The sequence below is a fragment of the Papio anubis genome, chromosome 12 (genome assembly GCF_008728515.1).
Source record: "Papio anubis isolate 15944 chromosome 12, Panubis1.0, whole genome shotgun sequence".
NCBI lineage: Eukaryota > Metazoa > Chordata > Mammalia > Primates > Cercopithecidae > Papio > Papio anubis.
The window spans coordinates 104,160,294-104,186,371 of NC_044987.1; the positions used below are offsets into that span (position 1 = coordinate 104,160,294).

The 26,078-nt window shown below is 49.8% G+C and overlaps 1 long non-coding RNA gene across 3 annotated transcripts; it reads right to left on the bottom strand.

The window, feature by feature from the left end:
* Positions 1-5,372: 5,372 nt before the first annotated feature.
* On the bottom strand, positions 5,373-24,707 carry LOC103877507. Of its 3 annotated transcripts, XR_004177540.1 has the most exons (5): positions 24,437-24,707; positions 21,820-21,964; positions 9,333-9,455; positions 9,005-9,142; positions 5,382-5,460 (listed from the first exon to the last, which is right to left on the bottom strand). It is a non-coding gene; the product is annotated as an uncharacterized LOC103877507 (long non-coding RNA). The 3 variants fall into 3 exon arrangements; XR_004177541.1 differs by lacking the exon at positions 9,005-9,142 and having other exon boundaries at positions 5,383-5,460; positions 24,437-24,702; XR_004177539.1 differs by lacking the exons at positions 9,005-9,142; positions 9,333-9,455 and having other exon boundaries at positions 5,373-5,460; positions 24,437-24,694.
* Positions 24,708-26,078: the final 1,371 nt, after the last annotated feature.

The window sequence follows — 26,078 nt, forward strand, 5'->3', positions numbered from 1 at the left end:
CCTGCTGAGAAGACCTGCCCTCCAGGGTCGCCTTTCAGAGGCAGGTTGGGAACGTAGTTCCCTGGGCCCAGGCTCATTTTGAGAGATGGGGCATTCTGTTGTCCTGAGGAAAGGGAAGGGGAGGAGGAAACGAGAGAGGGAGAGAAAGACAGGGAGAGAGAGAGAGAAGCACAGTCTTCCCACTTCTTTCTGCCCTCTTCCTGGAATGCAGACCTGCCAGTCACCAGGAAGAAAAGAGAATATTTGATCAATCTATTGAACCTACTGTGTGCCTGTGCTAGGCATGGTCACTTCTCGCCATCGCAACAATCCCATCCCTATTTTACAGAGCAGTAAATTGAGGCAAGGAGAGCTTAAGCACTTTGCTCAAGCTCCCAGAGCCAGTAAGTGGCAGAGCCGTGGTCCTCATGCACAGCCCCCACTTGCATATTTTCCTGGACCCCAGTTTCTCTCTCTCTCTCTTCTCCAAACATAAAGCCTGGAGCAATGAGCAATGCAGGCAGGCCCTGCTAGGGCAGTGCCACAGGGACAGGAGGAGACGGAGGACGAGCTGGCCCACACACAGTGTCGCACACAGCCTGCAGAGGTGTCATTTGTAACAGCAGCAGCCTGTCTCAGCCTCTCCTCTGCCAGCTGTCGATGACATCAGGCCCCTTCCCTAGGGAGCCTGACTCAGGCCAAGTGTGGTTGTGGTCAGTAGGGCACATGGATAGGCGAGGTAGGGCTGGAGGAGGGGACCAAGGAGTCTGCTGTAGTGCCCGACAAAGGGGCCTCTTTATCCCCTGTGCTAGGATGCGCTTTGGGCTCCCAACCTTATGGGGCTGGAGATGAAAGGCAAGGGCTTTTGCTATGTCACCTGGACAGGCCCTAACAAGGAGAGGAAGCCATTCCTGTGAGAGGGGAGTAGGGTGCTGGGAGGAGCGGCTGGGTACCAGGCAGGTTGCCAGTCATGCTTTGCATGAGCATGTGAACCGAGGCCCCACACCTGATACCGACATATACATGTAACACACAGCAGCACATATGGCTGATGTGCATACCTCGTGCCTGCCTCCAACATGAGCAACCTGCACCCAATGCTGACACGACTGTAAAAATGAAACTCGGATATGGCTCCTGACATTCAACACTGTTTACTTAATCCATGATGGATACACGGCTTTCACATACTCATCCATTCAACCGTGACTTTGAAATGCCTGCCCCCATGTGCCGGATGAGCTGCATCTCACACAACACCTTGACCTGTGCACTCAGCTTGCGATGATGCTAACCTAACACCAAGGTCAAGCCGACAGCCACAGGACAGGTCGGTCAGCTGCCTGGTTTTCTTTACCTTTTAGTGTCAAAAATGTCTTCAGCCAATTTTTCAATAGCAGGAGATTGACACACAAATCAGAAGGTCTGGCTTTCCTGGGCGCTAACGCACCGGGCTTCACTGGCTGGTGCTGGGCAGTGCTCTCCTAGTTCAGCAGGCACCCTGCCCCTGTCATGTCTCATTCCCACAGCCCACCTGGCTCTGCAAGCCCAGGGCTTTGGGACCTGGGTCTGACACATGCCTGTGGTCCCCATAACACGTTCTTTCTGGTTCTTAACAAATTCTTAGCAACCTCCCAGCTCAAAAGCATGGAGGCAGCCAGCTGCACGCGAGAAGGTCTGATCCTGAGTCAGTGCCTGGCTGCCTGCCTGCAGATGGCAGATGATGTATTTCTCCAGGGGCCACTCAGACTGGACACATCGAGTCGGTCGGGGTGGCAAATGGAGTCCTCATGCCCTGCCCTTGAGCATCCAGGGAATCCTGACATCCTGTCGCCATGATCAGCCAGTCAGGCCAGGCTACTCTGGGGCTGGGGAGCCAGGCTGACCCTCCACAGTGGTGGCTGTGGGAACCAGAGCTGGGCTGGGTGGAAGAAGGTGGAGCCTTTGCCTTTCATAGGTTGCATCTCCTTCTCCAGTTCTTGTTCAATGACTGTTCCAGGGCACCTGTAATGAGGCAGGCCCTGTTTGAGATATGAAGAGGGAACTGAAATTTAATCCCTTGCCTTAAGACATCCAATGTTCAGGGAGAAGACAAAAGACCACGTGTGACCCCACATCCTGGCTGGCTTTACAGTTCAAGTTCAGGGAGAGGCCCAATCTAATGCTGAGGTTGAGGAGAACACTCTAGTTGGGGTGAAATCAGGAGGGTTTCATGGGGAATGTTGCTTTTGTGTTGGGCCTTAAAACACTTCAATAGGGAGAGATGGTCAGAGAGTTGGGGGGTGGGGAGGCAAAATGGAGGGCAGGGAATGCGGTCCCATATGGAAACAGGGGAATTTTCAAAGTGGCTGCTGTGCTGGATGTTAACGTGGATTCCTGTGTCTTCCGTGGTCAAATAAACATGGAGACGATTAGGTTGAATAAAAGTTTAACATGTTGCTCTGCAGGGTTTCAGAGCCTTTACTAATACGTATATATGGTCACTTTTCAAGGAGGCATAGAGAATACAGAATTTTCCGAATTTGTCTCCAGGCCCCACCACCACCTTCTTTCTTTTTATCTGTAGCCAGGGAGCACGCATTGGGCTGGTGGGAACAGGGCAGATGAGGTAATAGACAAAAACTGGAAGAGGCAAAGCCAGATCGTGCTAGGTGACCCAGGTGCCAGGCAGCAGCTTTATTATGCAGGTAATGGGAACATGAAAGGTTTCTAGGCAGAAGGTGACATTATCAGGTTCAGTAGCAGTTTACAAAGATCAAGGTGCTGTTTGAAGAGGCTGGAGGAAAGAGCAAGACAGGGACCGGGATGAGGATAAAGGCTCAGCCCTGGACCAGCAAGGGGAGGGGAGCGTGGCAAGGGGAGGGGAGGGTGGCAAGGCCTGGGGAGGAGTCAGAGGGAGGAGGGTCTGATAGCGTCTCCATGGGGCAGCAAGGTCCTGCTGGCTTCTCTCAGGAAGGAAAGTGGCCATCGGTTCCCTTCCAAGCAGTGTGGAAATTTCCAAGGGTCTAAGGAGGCTGCCCACCCACGTAGGAGAACTGTCCCTCCAGGGCAGGGGTGGCCCCTGCTTTCTGCAGGGGCAGAGGGCCAACAAGAATGGCTCTCTACTGTGTGCATTTGACCTCCTGCACCTCGTTTCCTCAGCTGAAATGCAGATAGAGGTAAACCAGGGGTGTTGCAAGGATCGAGAAGCTGCGGTGTGCCATGCAGGTTTCAGTAGAAGTCACTTCCGTGTTGCTTAGGCTACACGGTGAACTAAGATTCTGGAGTTAGGCAGAAAAGGAGTCAAACCCTGGCTTTGCTCTTTTTATTTTTCTTTTATAGGAGACAGATGCCCAGGCTGGAGTGCAGTGGCACGATCATAGCTCACTGCAGTCTCGACCTCTGGGGCTCAGGTGATTCTCCCATCTCAGCCTCCCGAGTAGCTGGGACTACAGGTGTGTGCCACCATGCCCCGGCTAATTTTATGTTTTTTTTGTTTGTTTGTTTGTTTGTTTGTTTTTTGTAGAGAGATGGGGTTTTACCATGTGGCCCAGGCTGGTCGTGAACTCCTGGGCTCAAGCGATCCACCTGCTTCAGCCTCCTAAAGTACTAGGATTACAGGCCTGAGCCATTGCACCGGGGTATAGCTTTGTTCTATATTAACTGTGTGACCTTGGTCAAGTCATCTAACCTCACTAAGCCTCAGTTTCCGCATTTGAAATGGGAACCCCCAGTATTCCACACTCGGAGTAGTAAGAATTAAGTGAGAGATTGCTTGTGAGGTGTTATATAGTGTTTGACACAGTAAGCGCTCAATAAATATTAGCTATCATTAATTTTAATATTAATGAGATTTTATACTATTTGTAATAAAAGTCCAATAAAAGTTGAATTTAGATTACAGGATTTTAAAATGCAGTTTTATTACTTTTAGGTACATAGAGTGACCCCTATTGGGCTACTGCAATATTGCCAGATAGTCTTTGGGGGATTGTAAGAATCACTGGAAAATAATGATTTGCAATTAATGGCTTGTTTCTATATCACAAAAGGTACGTCTCAAGCACTTAAAAAGAGTTTCTGCAGTTCCATAGTCCCTATGGGCCACTAGAATGTGGCCCCCGGTGTTTATTTGCTGACCAACGCTCTTCTCAGAGCAGGAGGGCCAAGTCCAGGTCTGGACCAGAGTCATCACCAGTCTGGAATGAAAGACAGGAGAGAGGCTGAGGAGAGGCCCTACCACAGACAGCCCCGTTAGAAGAACCAGGCAGACCGAGGTCAGGGGAACCCCAAGATCTTCTACCTCATAGCTGGGGGCAGTGAACAGAGCTCAGTGCTCAATCCCTGGGGGATGGACGCATGGGGCACCTGGAGTCATGCACAGGCCATGCACCTGACCACCTGCTCCTCCATGATGGTGAACTGGAGGCTGCCACAGTGACTTCCTCTGGCTCATCGTCCACCAACTTCCATGCTTTCCTGCCTCTAGAGCAGTAAAATTATGGCACCTGGCTGGCCAGCTAGACTACACTTCACAGTCTCCTTTGCAGTTAGGTCAAGTTCTCGCCAATGGGATGTGAGCACAAGTGATGCATGCCCCACTCAAGCCAGAGCCTTTAAGACAATGGGCCCATCTCCATCTCAATCTCTTTCTCCTTCCTCCTGCCTATAACCAGGACATGGGTGAGACCCAGCTTCACCCACGGAGAGGTTCATAATACTCTGGGGAATTGTGGAGAAACAGATGGAAGGAACCCAAGACTCTAAATGAGCTACCTGCCCAAAACTATTGTAAAAAAGAAATAATTATTTTTCTTTAAGATACTGGATTTTGCAAAGGGGGTCTCTGTTACTACAGCTTAGCTTCCCCTGACTAATACAAGGAATTTCCAAAATATTTGACAAAAGAGGAAGCAAGGAAAGTCCCTTTGGAATCTAGAATTGTTGGTTTCCTCTTCATTAACAGCAGAAGGAACATCTAGTCTTATTGGGTTACATCTAGTATTTTTTGTTGAGCTTCTACTGTATGTCCAGTACTGAGGGAAAGTCTGAGGATACAGAGCAATAGAAAACAACAAAAATGTTGGAACTCTTTGGCCCATCACTGTAGCATCACAGTAGGACTTCGGCGAAATTTCCCAGCTCACTTCATCCCATCTTACTGCATACCCTGTGTTCCAGCTCCCTGGGTCTACACCAGCTCCCAAACATACCATGGGCTTGGATGTCTCTAGATCTTTGCTGTTGCTGTACCCTCTGCCTGGAATGCCCATTCTCTTCTTTCTCACTGATGAAATGTCCCTTATTCTTCCAGACTTTCTCTGTGGTAGAGTTAACTCTTCTTTATTGGGTCGTATTGCCAGGAAGGTGCACATCTTTATTTTTTAGGTGGGCACCCAGTGGGTCCTATTAAACTTTGGATGCCCAGTACTGAGCACAAGGGCTGGCAAAGAACAGGGGCCCACAAACACTCATTCATTTGACAAACACCAGTCAGGTCCCCTAAGAAGGACAAGAGACAGAACAGTGAATAAGACACGCATCTTTGCCCTCAGTTTATGTTCTAGCAGAGGAGATGGACATTACACAGACAAATAAACAACTATGTAATTACACATGATGATGTATGATGTAAGGAAATGGACAAGGCATGGGGATGAGAGCTTTGGATGGGCAGTCACTTTCAGACAGGAGGCAGGGCTGGCCTGAGTGAGGAAGTGCTGTGTAAGCTGAGACTTCAGGGGTGTGAGAGTAATGGGGAACAGGAGGGTGTCTGTGGTGGGGACGGTGCTCAGGCAGAAGGCACAGTTTGTGCAACTGCTTGGAGACAGAAGAGAGCTTGATAGGTGGTCACAGGGAAATGAGCAGGGGGACAGTGATGGGAGATGAGACAGGGTGGTGGTGAGGATTTGGGGGTTTTATCTCCTGAGCACCAGGCAGCCATCCATGGCTTCAAGTAGAGTCATGACCCAGTCTGATTTCCATAACAGGAGAGGAGTTTACTGCAATGGTCCCAGCCCAACTTGATGCAGCCTTGGGCTCAGGAGGATGGTGATGGGGAAGGAGCGAGCCATATAGGGTCATGCTGTGGAAGTAAAGCGAATGTACTGGGTGTGGGAGTGGAGGGAGATGGAAGAGTCAAGGCTGACTCCTAGAGGCTTCCGGAAGTGGGGATGGGAGGGTATTAGAAGAGGTGGAGGAAGGGAAGAGGGTCTGTGTCTTCAAGAAGCACGGAGCCACAGTGATGGAGCAGAATTTGCAACTGAACAAGACCATGTGCCCCTTTAAACAAGTGCTGACAAGAGTGAATGAGGAAGAAGATTTATTTAAACTTAAAGATTTATGCTAATAAAGAGTGGAAACAACCTATACATCCAGCAATAGGGGACTGGAAATTAGAAGGCCTCTCTATAACAGACCATTCTGCAGCTCTATAAAAGAACAAAGAAACGCTAGATTATTAAGGAATTGTCTCCAAGACATATTATTAAGTGAAAAATTAAGGTGAAGGTATAGAACGGCAGGCATTGTATGCAACCATTTGCCTTAAAATTGAGGAAATACATGAACATAAATATACAAATCTACAATACAATTTTTTTTTTTTTTTTTTTTTTTTTTGCTTTAAATAAGCTCTCTCTGGAAGGACACACAAGACACCAATAATAACAGTTGCCTCCAGGAAGGAGAACAGGAGTAGAGGGAGAATTTTGATTCCATATCCTTTTGCACCTTTAAGAGTTTCAACCACGAGGAGGCATTAACTATTAAACAACTAATAATTATCATTAAATATGAATTTAAAATCAAGAATATATTCCAGCCCAAAGATTAATCAGCTATTACAGAGGGTGTTAGATCTGAAGAGCTGTTGTCAAGGCCGACTTCTTCCTGCTCCGATGAGCGCCCCCAACACTCCCTCTCCTCCCCGTCCTCCTCCCACTCTGTACTCCCAGCTCCGGGTATTGGGAGGCAGCAGAGAGCTGGCTTTTTGCCCTCCTGTCCCATAAACCCAGGCGTCAACTAGGCTATACTACCATACGCGGGCTTCTACAGTTTTGATTGTTGCTATTAAAACTGATTTTTTTTTCCTTGAAATCACCTAATATACAGAAAATATATGGTCAGTTCTACAGCAGTGAGTAGCCTAAATCAAGGTCAGAATCCCAAGCCCATAATGTTTCCACCAAAAATAGCTCCATGAGTCACCAGTCACCCCTACCCCTCGGGGAAGGTGAGCTGTTATTGAGTCCCCGTGCCCAGCCCAGGTAAGGCAAGAGATGAGAGAGAGAGACGTGCAGAGGCAGAGGCTGCATCTCCGTCATGGAGCCTGCAATCTAACCAGGAGAGAGTGAATGCCCCAGAGAAGTCAGCAAAACCACAAGAGCTCAATTATGAAAGCGGAAGCCTAGGAGATGGCATGAGGCAGAATATACACCAGACGGGGCTCCCCATGAGACAGCAGATGCTGAGGGTTCAGAGGAGCCTCCGGGAGGGGAAGGGAACCACACAGTGGGGTGAGTTATACACACCGCCTCCTCTCACCCTCCCACCCACCCAGGACCAGCGACATGATTTGCAGGACCTAGTGCTAAAAGAAAATGAGTGGCCTTTGCTAATAAATTATTAGGGATTTCAAGATGGCAACAGCAGAGCATTAAGCCAGGTACAGGGTCCCTCTGAGCATGGAGCCCTGTGTGACTACACAAGTTGCATACCCATGAAGCCAGCCCTGCAACCACCCTTCAGTGTAGGCAACCCAAATGAGGCCTCTGAGGTGCCATGAGGTTAAAGGAGATGCCTAAGGTTGCAGGGCAACATAGTGGAGGGGTTGGGATTTGAACCCTAGTAAAGCCCATGCTTCTGGCCCACCACTGCACTCTATTTTTTTTTCTTTTTTGAGGCAGTCTTGCTCTGTCACCCAGGCTAGACTACAGTGGCATGATCTTGGCTCACTGCAACCTCCACCTCCTGGGTTCAAGCAATTCTCATGCCTCTGCCTCCTGAGTAGCTGCGATTATAGGCGCCCGCCACCATGCCTGGCTAATTTTTGTATTTTTAGTAGAGATGAGATTTCACCATGTTGGCCAAGCTGGTCTTGAACTTCTGACCTCAAGCAATCTGCCCACTGCACTCTCATAATAAGAATAGCCAACCTTGAGTGCTCACTCTAAGCCAGGCAGTGTTCTAAGCATTATTCATGTATTCATTTAATGCACACAACCACCTGCAAAGTACCATTATTATCCCTATTTTACAGATAAGGAAATAAGCACAGAGAAGTCCAGAATGTTCCCAAGGTCACGCAGCTAGTGAGTGGCAGAACTAGGGCTCAAACCCAGGCGATCTGACCCCCAAAGCCCACTCTCCCCGTGCATTCTCCTGGGAGGGTTGGGAGGGTTCCACACAGAAGGTGCAGCCTGTGAGGTGGGTTCTGAGGGCCAAGATTAACTCAGTTGACTAGAGTGGGCAGGTCAAATCTGGGAGCAGAGAGGTAAGGGCCAGAAAAGGCTAGATGTGACCAATCTCTAGATTTGACAGGACAACTCACGAAGTCCTACATCGCCGCCACAGGTTGCCCCGGGGACACCCCCACTCTGTGGACCTGTTGTGCAGGTTCCACACATCCCAGCTGTTTACAGGAATGGCAGCAGCCACATCTTTACGGGCAACCCTCCCCTGATGGAACAGCAGCTCACAAAGAGAGGAGGGAAAAATAATAGAAAGTACCGAGAGAAGCTAGAATGTTTACACCTTGCCCTGGCTTTTTTTCTCATGACAGGCAGTGACTAATACCAGCAGTAGAAAAATAACCCAGCCCAGTGCAGCCCCCCAGTGGCATCCCCATGAAATTGATGAATACATGAGCCCCCGCAGCCCATAGCCGCCTGTGTGTCCTTGCTAGGGAAGCGGGGAGAGGGGTCAGGAGGAGAGATGCACACTCAGCAGCGCTGGGAAACTGCATGTTGTGCTTGTGGCTAATAGCAAAAGACAGTGCTTTAGTGGGAGGCATGGTGGACCCCAGAGAAGTGACAATTAAACTGACTTTAAATCCTGGCTTCTTCTCATCTCAGTTCTGCGGGTGTCCAGGCTGAGTGCTCTGCCATGTGGCTCACTGAGTCACATCCTCACACAAACCTTCGGAGAGAAGTCCGTTATTCTTCTCATTTTACCCATCAGGAAGCTGAAACTCCAGAAACAGTAAGTCACTTGTCCAAGAACACCCAGACCGGAAGGGCACATTTCCATGTCTGCATCTCAAAATGAGTAAGTTGCTAGACCACATAAAATTGTGTTACCCCTAAAATAAGACACTGGCACAGCAGCTGGTACACAGTAAGTACTCAAGAAATGAGTAGTATGAAAGAACCCACCCGACAGGCGGCTGCTGAGAACTTCACTTGGCTTCAGGCCGGTCAAACCTTCCAGCGTGGATGAGAATCCAGTAGTAGCAGGTTGCACAATTTCAGTTTATCTCAGACACCCAGAGTTTGGACCTTCAAGATGCAGCACACAAATGGATGTAAATGAGATGCAAATCAAGCTGTCCCCAGATAAACAGGAAACCAAATATCTCTAGTGATAGCTCTTTCCTCTCCTTATGGAGATCAAGAGCATGGGCTGTCTCTGAAGGCAATCCAAAGTTCACATCTGTCTGACTTCATGATTACCACCAGCTCTCCCAGACAGACAATGCCATCGCCAAGCACTGCCATGGCAGTGCTTTCAGGGGCCCCGATTCCAGGGCCTTATTTCCCCTCATCCTCTTTGAGGAGTGAGGGCCTCACAGGCTTTGATCTTTGGATCAGAAGAGAAGGTGAAATTTCTTCTTGCTCAGGACTTGGCGAGTGAGATCAGCTCTAAGTAGAGGCCCTGTAAGAGGCATCTGCATGGCAACAGAAATTATAACTGCAGTAATGTGATGTAACAAGAAATATATACTTGGTCTCTGCCCCTGGTTCCAGGCACAGAGCTCCTAAAACCTTTGTAATGTTCCGAGCCACAGAGGTGCAAGGTACATCTTTTGTTCTAATAATGTTTGGTCTATGACCCTAGTTCCTGACCGAGTTCCTAATCCCTTGGAATTTCCTGGGTGATAGGGGCATTTTTTGTTCTAATTAGGTGACTCTTGTTGGGATGCTGGGTAACTTCAGGATGGGGGCTGGTCCCCAGAGAGACTGGGTCATAATTGGAAGCTTGGAACTTTCAGCTTCCTCCTCATCCTCCAGGAAGGAAAGGGCCTGGGGATTGAATTAATAAGTGACCATACGTATGTGATGATGCCTTCATAAAAATCCCAGAACTGTAGGGTTCAGAGAGTTTCTGGATTGCTGAACACAAGGAGGTCTGTGGAGGGTGGTACCCCCAGAGAAAGCATGGAAGCTCCACACCCCTTCTCTCTTACTTTGCTCTAGGCATCTCTTCCATCTGGCTGCTCTTCTGTATATTTTGTAATATGCTTTGTAATAAATGTGTAAACACAAATAATTCCCCTGAGTTCTGTGAGCTACTCTAGCAAAGTCATTAAACCTGAAGAGAGAATCATAGGAACCCCCACTTTATGGCTGGTTGGCCAGAAGCACAGGCCACAGTCTGAAGCTCATGATTCACATCTGGAGTCGGGGGCAGTCTTGTGGAACTCAGCCCTTAACTTGTGGGATAAAATGCCATCTCCAGGCAGATAGTGTCAGAAATGAATTAGAGGACACCCATCTATTTTCCCCTGGAGAACTGGTTGTTAGTGAGGAGAAATTCACACACATTTTGGTGAGCAGAAGTGAAGTGTTCTGTAGTGAGTGGTGTGTGAGTAGGAAAAGCTATGTGTGTTTTCCTATCTCTTATGATAACAACCATAGGCATCAATAGAGACCTGCATGGTATGATGAGATGCAGGGACGATGAGAGCTCTGCATGGTATTCTGAGATGCATGGTATGCTGAGATGAATGGTACGCTGAGAGCCCTGCATGGTATGCTGAGATGCATGGTATGCTCAGATGCATGGTACAATGAGATGCACGGTACGATGAGAGCCCTACATGGTATGCTGAGATGCATGGTATGATGAAATGCAGGGACGATGAGAGCTCTGCATGGGGCGCTGAGATGCACGGTACACTGAGATACATGGCACGCTGAGATGCATGGTACAATGAGATGCATGGTATGCTGAGATGCATGGTATGATGAGATGCATGGCACGATGAGAGGCATGGCACGATGAGATGCATGGTACGATGAGATGCATGGTACGATGAGAGCCCTACATGATAGGCTGAGATGCATGGCATGATGAGATGCAGGGAAGATGAGAGCTCTGCAAGGTACGCTGAGATGCACGGTATGCTGAGATGAGTGATACCATGATGAGATGCATGGTACACTGAGATGCATGGTATGAAAAGATGCAGGGTTGATGAGAGCCCTGCATGGTACAATGAGATGCAGGGATGCAGGGCCTTAACAAAATGCAAATGCAAATGCCTGCAGGTGACATGCACAATGAAACCAGGAGTGTGGAAGGAAACCACCAGGGAAGCCCAAGGATGGCAAGTGGTATTGGACCACTGGTGCCTGGGAAGCAATAGGAACTGGGATACATCAGAGGACCTGCTTTGTCTCCAGCTGGAGCCCCCACTTGGATGGGGCCTGCTACTGCTATGTAGGAACTGCAGGCACAGATCATCTGATACTTCAGAAGAAGCTAATGATCTTGACTTGTAACACGACATTCTTGATTACTGGTTCAATGTGTTGTAACACCAATGAGCTTAACAAAAATTTGAGGTTTCTGGCTCATGGCTTCCTGTTTACAGGACCTGTATCAAGAATGGTTTTCAACCTTTCCTCTCACGGACCCTTTGGAAATGCAATGAATACAAGTCAAAAGAAAAGCCCCGGTGTGAGAAGATATCTGCAATTCATGTAACTGCCAAGGATTGATTTCTAGAATATATTAAAATGAAACCCAACAAAAAACCCTTTATGAATCAATAAATTAAAAACAATACAACCCAATGGAAAAATGGGTAATAGACTTGAACTGTACTTTACAGAAAGGACACCCTAATGGCCAATAAATGTATTAAAAGTGTCAGATCTTATTAATCATCAAATAAATGCAAATTTAGCAAAAACATTGCCCATACACACACCTACAGGACTGGCAAAAGTGAATCTACCTAACAATACCAACACTGGCGAAGATGTGGAAGAACTGGCACTCTCATGCTGGTGGGAGTGTAAACAGGTAGAAACACTGTGAAAAATGGTTGGATTACCAATAGTCATCTTGCTTTTTAAACCTTAGGAGGATAATGATCTGGCTTTGGTGTATTAAAGCTTAATTATTTATGCTTGTCTGGTAAAACTGAGTATACACATGCCCCATGACCTGACAATCTCACTCCCAATTATTTTCTTTAAACAATCTCTTGCGTGTCCACGGAACATTGTTCTTAATAGTCAAAACCTAGAAACAGCCCAAATGTCCAGAAACCTGTGAGCTGCATTGAGTTACATGACAGAAGACCAGGGTGCAGAGAAACAGAGAAAACCGTAGGTCCACACGTGGGCAGGAATAAATCTCAAAAGATCCCCTATATATTTATAGCATAAATTCACTAGAAGTTCAAAACCGGGCACGACTAAACAATATGTTGTTTTGGAATAGATTCATAGGTGGGAAAACTATAAAGAAAGCCAGGGGAACGATAATTTTACAAAAATTGGGATAATAGTTATCTCTGGGGGGGGAGGGGAGGTACAATCCTGGAGGACCTACGGGAGGAGGTTTCCAAGACATTGACAGGTTCCTATTTCTCCATCTGTATGGTTGGTACGCAAGTGACTACAACTATGTGGTGAAGCCTCCATAAAAATCGCTGAACGACAGGGTTTGGAGAGTTTCTGGATTGCTGAACGTACGGAGGTCCCTGGAGGGCAGTGCGCCCAAGAGGGCATGGAAGTTCCGCGCCCCTTCTCCCTTACCTCACTCTATGCATCTGTTCCATCTGGTTGTTTCATTATTCTTTATATTAGACACATACACTTTATATATGCTTCTTTATATTTCACAACAAAGCAAATGCAAGAAAAAAGTCAATGAATCTTCCTTTTACCATTAAAATTCTGATGAAATCCACGGACCCTATTTCCCAAACAATTAAAAAAAGATCCAGACATTTCATTTGAATACAGAGGGTTCATCGACCCCTTAAAGATCCCCTATGGGAAGGTTCCACATCTGGTGTTACAGTTGATTCACACCCCCATAAATCCTTGAGGCAGTGGCCATCTTTATCCAGAGCAGCAATGTGGCCCAGGAAACAACCTGGGCTGGGATGGTCCAGTGACGTCAGAACCAAGCCCACACCCCGAAAGAGGAACTCTGCAAGTAGGCAGATCCCCCACAGTCAAACCTAGCCCCCTTTCCTCCCTACCTGGAGCATTTCCAGCTCCCTAGATCCCACGATCCTCCCTCTGCCTCCTCCTTCAGGGCCACACCTTTGGCCAACACGTCTAGCTGCTGGGCCCTCTGCAACATAAAAAAGCAGAATCCTTTGGGGAAGAGGAGAGTAAGGAAACACCAGAAGGCAGCTAATTACTTGTGTTATAAATAGTCATCTTGCTTTTTAAACCTTAGGAAGATAATGATCTGTTTTTGGTGTATTAAAGCTTAATTGTTTAAGAGGGGGAATAAAAATCAGCTTCAAAACAGGGGGAGCCTAGAAGAAGAAGAAACGTCCTTAGAAGCAGTGTTGCGAGCTAGAATGGGACGACTTGCCATGTGGCATCAGGGAAGACACTTCCTCCCTCTGGGCTTCAGTTGCCCATCTGTTCAACGGAGGAGTTGCACTTCTAGAAGATGCCTAAGTCATCTGCACCCCTGACGTCGCGGGGTTCTCTGGTCACCAGCTTCATTTCTCTCTGCTCTGGAACTGTGCCAGACAATGATGGAGGCTTCCTCATAACCCAGTGCCTGACACATGGTAGGTGCCCAACTAATAGCGTGGTTGACTTGTACTGTGCTTACTCTTGTTCCCTAGTCCTCACACAGCCTATCACAGACATGAGCCTTTAGCTGGTCCTCAATACTGCATTCCTCATCTCTAAAATGGGAGGAACCATGTAGGGCCAATGTGAGAATTAGATAAAGTATGTGCAAGCCCCTTGCCCAGTGCCTAGCACACACTAGGTACAATTTAAATGGTCTCCATCTTTTTTGTCCTTGTTCATCATTCACCTGAAAAAGTTCGTCTGTTCTGGCTAATCCTGGTCCACTCCCTGCATACACAGACACAAGCACACGCGCGTGCACACAGACACATACACACACACACACATGCAGACACATGCTCTTTCTCATGGAGCAGCTGCTTCCTCCCCAGGACTGACCATCATCCCACTGGATGTCCAGACAGTGCTGGGCAGCCAGGCACTGACTCGGCCAGTTACTGCGGATGGCCAAGAACTGCTGGTGGAAATGGAAAGCTAAGGTTCTACACCTCTCTGGATCCCCCAAGAGCCTCTATGTGTTAGACACAGCCACCAGGGTAATTGAGGGCCCCCAACACCTACACAACACCACATCTCCCTCAGGTCAAGGTCCACAAACGTTAAGTCAAAAAGTGAGGGTGATTCTGACTGAGGAGTGTCTCTTGGACGGTGTTGCCTGTTAAGTAAGGTCAGAGGTGGGGGATAGGGAGAGAAGGCCAGACAGAGAAGAGAGGAGGAAGGAAGAGGAAGAGGAGAAAGGTGGCAGGAAGGTAAAGAGGGGAGGAGGAAAGACAGAGATGGAGGGAAGAAAAGAAGCAGAGAGAGAGATGGGGCATAGAAAGTGGAAAAGGGAACTTCAGGTCCTGGGGTGAGGGCTTTGGACACAATTGAATTTTAAATTAGCAGCTTGCCTTGGCCTGTTCCTCTGATTTGGCCTGGGTCTAGGAGGCTGATCAAGAAAGTGAATCTCTGCTGACCTCCATATGAGACTGATTGTTGGCTGGGGCTGCCCACTGCTTTTCTCACACTCAAAGAGAAACCCACACTCAGTCTCCTGGGGTGTAGACCACTGATGACCGGGGACCAGGGCTCCCCATCTGAATGGTCAGAGGGAGGCTGCTGCAGCCCCAGCCCCAGTCCCTGCCAGCTGGCCCTCCCCATATAGGCTTCCAGGTAGTCACTGGGATGACTGTCACCAGCCCTGGGCACCGAACGATCCCTTGAGATTTTCTACACCCACCCAGATCTTTGGAAAGAGTCCTTTTTAAAACTGCCTCCCAATTCCCCAATTTGAGTGAGCCTGTCTCCTGCCAGGAGCGATCTGAAACGAGCAAAGAGTTTATACTCTTCACGTCAGCCTTGCTTCCAGGCCATCCCATTTCCAGCTAAGGAAACTGAAGCCCAGAAGGTCAGAGATGGGGAGTGACTTGTCTGAGGTTGCACAGCTAGGGATGGGGGAGCGGGGACTGGAACCTGCCCCAGCTGGGTGTTTACATTACTAGGGCTTCAGAGAGACAGGGTGGTTCAGCAAAGGTGGACCAAGTCAGAGGTCAGGAAGGACTAAAGTTAACACCGCCACTGCCTATCCGGGTTCTCCTTATGCTGGAACCTCAGAGGCAGCCAGGAAACCCGCCTTCCTCACTCCCCACATCCACTACCCTCTACCTTCTGTCCCCACAACCAGTGCCTGGGGTCAGACTCTCTCAGTCCCTCCCTCGTGGGCATGGCCAAAGCCTCCTGGCTGGCCTCCCGTCTCCATCAGCCTCACTACAGTGGGAGGGGCCTTTCTAGAGGGATCTTTCTGGCTCACTCTGATGCTCCTCCTTCCTAGGATCTGTCTCTGCATCCCCAGTGCCTGTGAAACAAACTCCAAAATCCTTTGGTATCAGAACCCTTCCCAGCTGGCCTTCTGCACCTTGCAGCTCAGCTGTGCCCTGCCATTCTGCACCTCCGTGCCTTTGAGCAGACTTTCTCCACCCCCAGCAACCCCCCTCGGAGACCTCTGTTCCCCATCAACGTCCACATGTCCCTCAAGATCCAGCCAAAGCGTGGTGCAGGGCAGGGTCTCCTTAGTTCCACCTCCACCCCGCCTCCCCTGCCCCTGACGCACACAGAGACCACCCCTCCCACTGTTGTCCCCTCCTAGAATCTGTGTTCTTGCTTCTGGTGCAGCGTTTTTTGTTTTTTGTGTTTTCTCCCCCCTCACCGCTGTCTCAACTCCCTCAGAGAATGAACCATGGCTATACATCCAAAATAATCCATGGCTCTCCAGGCCTGGCATCACAATCGCGTTGTGTCTTTCTCTCTTGCCGTAGCACAAGCTTCTGAAGGACAGGAATGTGTCTTCATCCTCCAGACCTCCAGGCCTGAGGGCAGGGCCTGGTCCCCAACAGTGCTAAATACATTTTCCCTGGCTGAGCCACTGAGGACGGGTGATCCTCGACTGCACGAGTGAGGACTCTTCGGGCCCGCGGCTGCTGTGCAGCCTTGGGCAAGCCCCTGAGCCTCTCTGTGCCCATTTCCCTTTCCTTAAGTCTGGGGAGTAAGATCCTCTGCTTGCTCGTAAACATTTAGCTATCCTTTTCCTCCCTTTCCTCAGAGCCCAGGCCTTCTCGGAAGGGCTCAGACACTTTGTATTTTATGTGTATCCGGCGCCTTTAGAAAATTCTCCTCTTTGGGTTTGCTAAACCCTTCTGCAACGGCTTTATTCACACTCAGAGGAGAGCTGGTTGGATCACAGAGGGACTGCTGATGGAGCCTGGGAGCCCCCAGTGCATACCCACGTGAGTTCTCTTGTCCGTCAAGGGCTCCAGCTCTTAAGCAAGCGTGATAGGCCACGGGAACCCCAGGCCTGTGGAGGCATCCTGGCCAAGGTCTCCACACCCTCCGGAAACCCAGCTGGGGGCATCCTGGATGGGGCTCTGCCTCTTCATAGAAACATCAAGCAGGGTTCAGAGCAGCCGACATCATTCTCCTCCTGTGATTCGCTTTTCCCTGGTGGCCTCCCACCGCCCCCAGCCTCCCCACCAATGTGCTGCCCCTCGCCGAGGTAGAAGTCATCCAGAAGCAAGGCTCTGTGAGGTATCTGGCTGGTGGACGACACCCCCCTGGGAAAACGTGGCCTCCCCCATCGCCTCATTACAGCCAGCTTTCCCATACACTGCCTCTGATTCACAGATCCCAGGAAGCCAGGAAGCCATCCACTTACAATAACGTGACTTATGATTTATGGTTATCATTACCAGGCCTTTTTCCTCTGTTTCTTTTTTTTCAAAACATCTGATTTAATGGGGAAAATGCTATCCAGAGGAGCTGTGGGCTGTAAAAATGCAATAGCAAGGAAAAAAAAATGCTGCTAATGGCCTCTTCTAGTAACAGACCCTCAGAGATCAAGTCTCAGGGTTGTAACCGAGGCTTCTCAAGAGCTGGCCTGAGAAACAGACCGGGGCTCAGCTGCAGCCCAGAGGTAACCTCAGAAAGTTGGGCCTCCTTTAAGACTTGTCTCTGCCTCCTCACCTTCCATTTAAGAGGACCCTTAAAACAGAAAGGCAGATCCCATCTCTTCCTGCTTTTCCTCACCTCCGGGCCTCACCTGGCCACACAGTCAGCGATGAAAGGGAGGGAGGGAGCCTGGACTCTGGGGCCAGCAGCCTCTTGACAGGCTTCTTGGCTGTTGGGGGCACCCAGCAGCTGCTGCTGGAGCTTTCAGACCTGCTTCTTCTCCTGAAATACAGGATCAACAACCCGAACACAAAGGCATCTCCTTTAACTCCTCTGAGCACCCTGGGGTAATGGGAGCCCTGCTGTGTAGGACCCAGGATGCCTGGGTTCAGGTACTTGCTGTGTGACCCTGGGCAAGTGCCTTCACCCTCCAGATTTCCTTCTCCAGAAGATGAGGGAGGTGGACGAGATGATCATCTTAGGGACTTCTGGCTAAGCAGGGCAGGCAGGATTATGCCAGTTTTCTCTTCCTTGTGGAAATACAAGCTCTAAGAGTGCTGGATTCTGTTTCCCCTTAGCTGTGTGTATTTCACATGTGAATTCTGCAGAGCAGTAATTGGTGGCCTGAAGGGGAGACTAAGAATGACTCTGAGACCCCAGCTCAGCTGAGCTTGTCCAGGGCACCTCAGCTTCCCCACTCCGCCCACACGGTAAGCTCCTCCCAACTCTTGCTGGCAGGAAAGACATGTTCCTGGAGCCCACTGTTCCCATCCTCAGATGGGCCAGCAGGGCTAAGCATCCCCAGGATTCCTGCCTCCTGCGTACTCTCAGGAGAAGCAGGCCTGGCCCACTCTGGGACTCAGGCCCCAGGGACGGCTGCCTCCCCTCTGAGAGGCTCAGTCCTCAAGGGTAGGCGGTTGACTGCTCCAAGCCCACATCTGGATGGGTCTCTCAAAGCTCTGGCTGCCTCCGGAAGCAGAAAAGCAAACAGGCAGTTTCTAAAAACCAAATATTTTGCTTTTGATGGGTTGAAGGTCAGGATGGATAAACAGACTGAAGAGTTCTCCTACCAAAGGAGGTCACAAGCTGAGGGGCTGACTTCTGGACTGGACGGTGATTTAGCATCCTGCTGCCCCACCTGGACCTACCCAAGGGGACAGAAGTGCCCTGAGAGGCTAAAAGGGAGGACAGAATACAGCCAAGAGCACACTCCCCTCTCCTCCTCCAACCCCCTCCAATCCCCCCACTCCCCAGCCCCAAGGCTATTGCTGGGCAGGAGAGGCTCAGGCAGTCTTTAGCGCAGGCCTCTCTCCTGGGCACCTGCTGATTAGATCCCTGCTCCCGCTCTCCCCGCGCCTCCCTGCGATGTATCAGAAATAAAACTCAACCTCTCCACCCAAACCTGCTCCTCCGTGGGCTCAAGACCGAGCTGTGGGGTCGTCCTAGGCCCCTGCTTCCCCCTTCATTCCTGCCCTGTGGGCTCTGTCTCCTCAGCCCCCTCAACCCATTCCTTCCTCATCATCACGCTACCCCCGCCCCTCTCCTGGCCCCCATCATCTGCAGAGCGTCCCGTCCAGGAGCCCTCAGTGGTCCCCCACCACCAGTGTGGCTCTCTCAGCAATGCAGGGCTGAGGGCAGACCCTCCGTGGACAGCCTGTTTGGAGGGGGGTGAGAATGTGGGTTGGGGGCTGCTGTGGCTGGGAGAACCCAGAGGAGGGCATGAGGTAGGAAGGTTGTTCTTCACAGCGAAGTGGGACGAGATTGGAGAGAGAGGAGCCAGAGGCCGAGGTGGGGGTGGCGGAGGTTAGAGGCCCACCCTGCCAGCCACTGGTGGTGTGCCCACGCAATACCAGTTGCTCCTGTGTGACTCAGGCAGAGCTACTCTCCACCCAGAGCCCAACAGCTCCCAAGCACTTATTTGCTCACAGCGTGTGGGAAGGGATGAGTGGTTAGAATTTATTAAGCCTGTGCAGGGGCTGGGTTCTGTGAGGACAGGGAGGCACAGAGAGGTTGCAAAACTTGCCAGCATCAGACAGTAGGGGGTGGAGGCAGGCTTTGAAGCCAGGTTTCTCGAACCCTCATTCACTCTATCACAGTGGAAGCAGCTACTTAAACTGTGCCTCAGTTTCTTCAACTTCAAAAATGGATGGGGATGATGATCATTTCACCATCTCAAAGCAGTGATGAGGATCAGAGACGATGCTCGTGTAAGTCAAGGTCAAAAGCGCCAAAGCAAGATGGTCAGGGAGGGTCCTGGGACCCTAACTCCAGTCTGTGAGTCCCAGAGTGCTTTAGCAGGCACTGAGCTTCCTCCTACCATCATCACCACCATCACTGTCCCCATTAATGCAAATATTATAGAAGGATAATGGGAGAGTCTGAGAAACTGAGATTCCTGCCTCCCAGGCCCTTATGTTCTAGGAGAGTAACAGATCAGAGAGAAAAACTAGAAGCAGCACCAACCCAAAAATGAGTGTGGGGTGGGGACTGGGCATACAGGCTTGCCAGGGGTCTGGGCAGGGTGCACACTATGCCTGTGGCTGGCACACTGCAGACCACGGGGCTCAGCTTGGTTTGAGATGGTTTGTATCTTGCTCTGCCCTCAGACAGGGAGCTCTGGGGGACATCTGAGGCCTGGGAGCCAGTTCGCAATTTTTACAAAGCACAGAATGAGAAAGGGTGCTGCCTCATCAGGAAGGTGCATTCCAAGAAACAATCTGGTCTTTGTAATAATCATTTTTTTCATGACTGTCTAAAATTCTACTGGTGCGTACACCATAATTTAATGTGCTGCAACAAGGAAAATGCTTATGATAGAATAGTAAGGGAATAGAGCAGACGGCAAAATGGCCCTTTCCTTCTGGCTACACCCATTTAATAGTCTACCCGCCATGGAAGGGAGCTGGCCGACACAAAAGCCGTTTTACAGGGCAGTTCTTTCCCACAATGCTGTTTAATATTGCTGCTGCACTGTTTTTGGTTATTGTTTTCCGGTTGTGTTTTGGGCCTTCCGGAAGCCATAACAACTTTCCAGCCTTCTTAGCAAACTCTGAAAGTAACTTTTGGGAAGGAGAGGTGAAAAGGGGGCACTGTCTGGTTTTGTAGAGAAGCAACTGAGTAAACCCATGAATAAACACGTAACACACAGCAAGAACCCCTCCACCTCCTGTTTGCACCCAGTGAGCTGGCGGGTGAGGCTAAGCCTGAAGGAGAGAGTCGGGGAGACAGCTGATAACCAGGCTCCCTGGGCGTCACGATGCTGGGGACAAGGATCTCCACTGGGACCAGCATTGTTATTGATGTTTTAACTCTGTCGGGGGTGACAGACAGTGTGAAGGGACCCTGCCTAATCACGATTAAATTTAAAATCCTGATTTTGCCAAATACTAAAGAGATATCCCAGTATAACTCCCAAACTACTCTACTGGCTCAGGGAGAGGAAGACACCTCCTGCTCAGGGAATAAAATCATATTCTACAAAGGGACATTTAGGACTCTAGGGTGTAGCCCCCCATCAGGGATTCCAGAGCTCTTTCCAGCATCTCCACAGCTGAGACCTGTCCCTGTGGGACAGGCTGAGTGACCCAGGACAGGGACAGCTCTCCTCTGTGACCAGATAACCTGGGCCACATTTTACCTTCTGCAAGTCAGGGGAACTCTCTAAGCCTCAGTGTCTTCGTCTATAAAATGGGGCTGCCAGTTCCTGCCTTGCCCACCTCCCAGGATTCTTGTGAGGCTTTCAAATCTGAGCATGGATATGAAAGTGCTTTGGAGATGGTTAAACTGGGATGTTATCAGGAAGGTTTGTTCCTATGCAACTGGCAGACTCTGCTTGCCAAAAATCACAGTGTTTGTGAAATCTGCACCAAAGGCATGTGGCTACCCATTCTCCTTGTCTCCCTCCACTGGGAAGATATCCTGGCAAAAAATTCAGGCAATCTGGGCTGAGGAAGATAAGCAGACGCTTTTTGGGGGAAAATTTGAACAACCACCACTACAAATAAACAACAAAAAAAAAGTCATTTGGAGCACTTTGGTGTCATGCACTTTACATCCAATGTCTTTTCTAGTCCTTACCACAATCCGATGGGGTAGAAACTGTGCCTTTTGTAGATGGGAACACTGAGGCACAGAGTGGTTAAGTAGCTAACTGCAGGTCACACAGCTGGGATAGGATTCCAGGACTGTCTGACTCTGGAGGTCACAACCTCCGCCACTAAGCAAATTGCCTCTCTATTTGGGCAGCAGCCCTGGTGGCCACAGAGAAGAGGAAAACAGAGGTTGCTTTTGCTTTTCAATGAAAGCACACAGATCCATGGGGCTGTGAGGGTGGGCAACATCTCTGTAGCAGTCAGCTGTTGCTGCGTAACAAACCATCACAAAACTCAGTGCCTAGAAACAATAACCATTCATTGTTACTCACAGTCTATAGGATGGCTGAGTGATTCTTCCATTCTCTGTGGTGAGGTGCAGGTTGGGTAGACAGCTGTGCTGATCTTGGCTGTAGTCTGGTCTGGGAAATCTTGGCTCTTACTCACAGGTCTTCTGAAGTCTTCCAGCAAGTTAGCCTGAACACATTCATATGACAAAGGCAGAAGAGCAAAAGGAACATGAAAATACACCGGTGTTTTTGCAAGCTCTGCTTGAACCCAGTTGGTGACTATTCCATTGGCCACAGCAAATCATAGGGCCAAGCCAGAGTCAATGATCTGGGAGGAACTACTGAAGGGCAAGAACACACAGAGGCATGAGAAACTGGGGGCATCATTAATATCCACCCTTCTGGAGGCACAGTCCCTTTGCAGAGAACCTTCCCTGTGGGCAATGCCAAACCCCTTCCAAAGCCCTCTCCTCTTCACACTGCCATTTAATTCCCACCACAACCCTGGGAGGTGGCACAAAGCAGATGGACATTTCTGCTCTTTTGCACATGAGGACACTGAGATCACCCAGCAAGTGCATAGCAGAGTCCCAACAAAAACCTGAGTCTCCCAAAACCCACATGGGCTCTTTCCAGAACACCAGCCCCCTGATTAATCTAATTCTACAGATTCTTCTTCCCCCCAATACCTTCAAAGAAGTCCTGTCCCCACCCCCCTACACCCACTCCTGGGCTTTCTCAGCCCTCAGCTGCATTCTCCCTCCTCCTGCAAGATTCTGGGCACCTCTCTGCCCTTACCCTTTGCGAGCTCTTCCTCCATTTGCAAGAAGCCCTGGCAGAATGGGGAAGCATGCCATCAAATGGTTAAAATTCCCAGTCTCTCATAAATATTTCATGAAAAATATCTGCTGAGATAACCCCAGACTGTTGATGTCGACATTATTGCACCTGCACATTTTAATTGGTCCAAGAGAGCTGGCCCATAATTGGTGCCTGAAAATCGGCACAAACCTGACTTGGTTGTAAATCGGAAGATTGGGCTCTACAGAGAATTTGGCATTTTAACTCTGATGTGGCCAAGGGACTGGTAAGGGTGGGTGAGGGTCAGATAGGGAAAAGAGGAAGAGGGGTACACCCCACTCAAATGTACCAAGCCTCCAGAGGCCGCTAGTCCAAGCTTATTGTTCTGCATGGCTCTGGAAGCAAAGTGATGGCATAGAGGCTCAGTATCTGCGAGGGAGGTGAGCCTAGTGGTTAGAAGCACTGGCTTGAGAGCTGGGTCTCCTAACATTTTCTATGCCATGACCCCTGCGACTGGCTGCTAGAGACTGTGGATCCTTTCTCAAAACAATGTTTTTAAATGCATAAAGTATGCATGATTACAAAGCAAGTCAATTATATATATTTCCAAAAATAATTTAAAAATGTAAAATTGGAGACTGGGCATGGTGGCTCATGCCTGTAATCCCAGCGCTTTAGGAGGCTGAGGCAGGCAGATCACCTGAGGTCAGGAGTTCAAGACCAGCCTGGCCAACATGGTGAAACCCCCTCCACTAAAAATACAAAAATTAGCCTGGCGTGGTGGTGCACACCTGTAGTCCTAGCTACCCAGATAGCTGAGGCAGGAGAATTGCTTGAACCCAAAAGGTGGAGGTTGCAGTGAGCCAAGATCGTGCCATTGCATTCCAACCTGGGTGATAAGAACAAAACTCCGTCTCAAAAAAAAATAAATACATAAAAGTGGGATATAGCAATATATGTGCATTAAATTATTTATTAATGCATTACATTATAAGATCTAACATCAGGTCTACTAACTACTGTAATTTCAGAGTAGTGATGAGCACAAATGATAGTTCAAGATCTTTGTCACAATTACAGTGTGATGTGAAAATACCTGTGGTTTCCAGTGGCAATGAAGTCACAGGTGCTGTTAACAGAACTGTGATATGTTGCTTACATTTGCACTTGAAGGAAATGCTACATTTTAGTTACAAGTGAGTGAACATAAAGTTGTATTTTGTTCCCACCCAAGTTCACAGACACCCCTCCCCCTACCCACCAACCCCCAGTTAAGGACTCAGCCTCAGAGCTTGCCAGCTCTGGTATTTACAGCTGGGTAGCCTTGACTTCCTTTGGCTTTTAGTTCTTCCTCTACAAAATGGGCTTTGGAGGCAGACTGAGCCAGCTTTAAAAACTGCTCTGCCACTTGGGGGTGCCCTTGGAAAGTGACCTGAGCTCACTAAGCCTCAGTTCACTGGTTGGAGGATGCGGTTCCTGACAGCAACTTCCTCACGTGCGGTTCTGGGACTTGGATGAGATACTGTGGGCAAAAGGCTCAAAACACATCAACCCACTGCAGCCTCAAGGAGCGACCTGGTGCCCAGCATCCAGCCCGGGCTGCTCAGTGTCGCCCCAGCCAACCTCGAGTGCTGGATACATGCACATCTTCTGTCCCGTGTGCATCCCCTGTGCTGGACTCTGTGGCTTCCCGCCCCTGTCCAGCCCGAGGGCCCCAGAACTCAGGGACGCATCTGTCTCCAGACTAGAGCTATTCAAGGCCCTTTCAAATCAGTGCCCCTCAAGTGGCTGGGATAGGGAAGCCAGACACAGACCCATGTGGTAACTGGTGTATCTCGGCATTAGGTGAAAGCCCCACCTTTAGGATGATAAATACGTTTCTAACTCTTCAAACTGGGTGCTGGTGCACAGAGGCGTCACCTCCCCCCTCTCCTGTGTCTGCTAAGGGGCCTGGTGTGCAGGCATCAGGTGTCTACAGGCTCTGGAGGGCTCGGAGTTCCCCCACCCCTGCCACTTCACACCAGTTCTGTGGTGGTAGGCGCAGGACAGTCCTCAAAAGTGACAGCCCCATTCAGTATGCAAGGCTGGGCAGTGACTGATCTTGGACCCACTGGCCCTCTCCAGGCCTCATGTAGACACACGAGGTACTGGGGCATCTATTATGGAGTGTCAGGGAAGGTTGCCATGGCTACCTCCCCCTTCAGGCTCCCACTCAGCCCAAGCCCACCCTGTCATTGACTGTCAGCTTCAGAATCAGCCAGAGCCAAGCAGCAGCCCCTCCTCATCCTTCTCTGCTCAGAGGTGACCCCTCTGGAAGGCAGCTGCTCATACCCCCAAATCCTGGGGGAGCCCCTCCATTGCCCAGGAGATCCCTCTTCCTCTGGCACTTGCTGTGGGCTCTGAGGGGAGCCACCATCATCTTTTAGAGGCATGCAGGGCCCATTAGTGCCAAAGACAGTGAGAGATGCTGGCTGGGGGAGCTGGGGCTTGGGGAGGGAGCTGTGGGCTGGCGTTGGGGAGGTGGAACCCTCTCAGGAGCACATCTGGCAGGCCCAGGTTGGGTAATTATGGGAGGAGGGATGGATGGCCATGAAGAATAGGGGCCAATGCCCCCAGCAGCCCTGGGTATTTGCAGGTTTCTGCTGCCAAGCTTCTTACAGCCCCCAGCTGGGACAAGTGAAGGGGGAGACTGTATTCCCTGGATGCCTACTACTTGCAAGTTTGCTTTATGGACACAACCTCATACTATGTCATAATGACTCTCTGAGGTAGGGGTGCTGTTTGATTCCCATTTTACAAACAGGAAACTGAGGCTTAGAAAGGTTACACGATTTGCTTACGGTGACAAAGCTGGGAAGTGATGGGAACCAGAATTCAAACCCAGACCTGCTAACACTTGAGACCTCCATGAACCATGGAATTCCCACTGCACGCCTGACCCTCAGAAGCTGCCTACCAGCTCCCAAGAAGCATCTCTGCACCGGGCACTGCTCTGCGCTGTGCAAGCATCCTACCTGCTCAGATCCCCACGGATTCTCTACTTTATAGAAGTGGACACTGAGACTCAATGAGGCCATGTCACAGGTCCAAGGTCACACCACTAGCAAGGAGTGGGCATTTCACCTGGATTTGTCCATCTCCAAAGACAGTGATCAAAGTTCAACTCAATTCAACAAATACTAATTGAACACTTGCTACGTGTCCAGCCTTGACCTAGGTGCTGCCACCAGAGCAGTGAGCTTACCAAGACCCACCTTCCTAGAGCTTCCCTCGTAGTTGTGGGGAACAGACAAGAATAACAGACAAACATAAATCATCTAGAGTATCAGAAGTGATAAGTACGAGGGGGAAAGCAGAGCTGGGTAAACAGGGCTGGGTGAGCCAGGAGTGCAGTAGGAGGGGGCTAGGCATTAAAGAGGGCAGACAGGGCAGGCCCCAGTGCAAAGGAGGGAGGGAAGAAGGGAGGGAGGGAACCAGGTGAATAGCAGTACCTGCTGCAT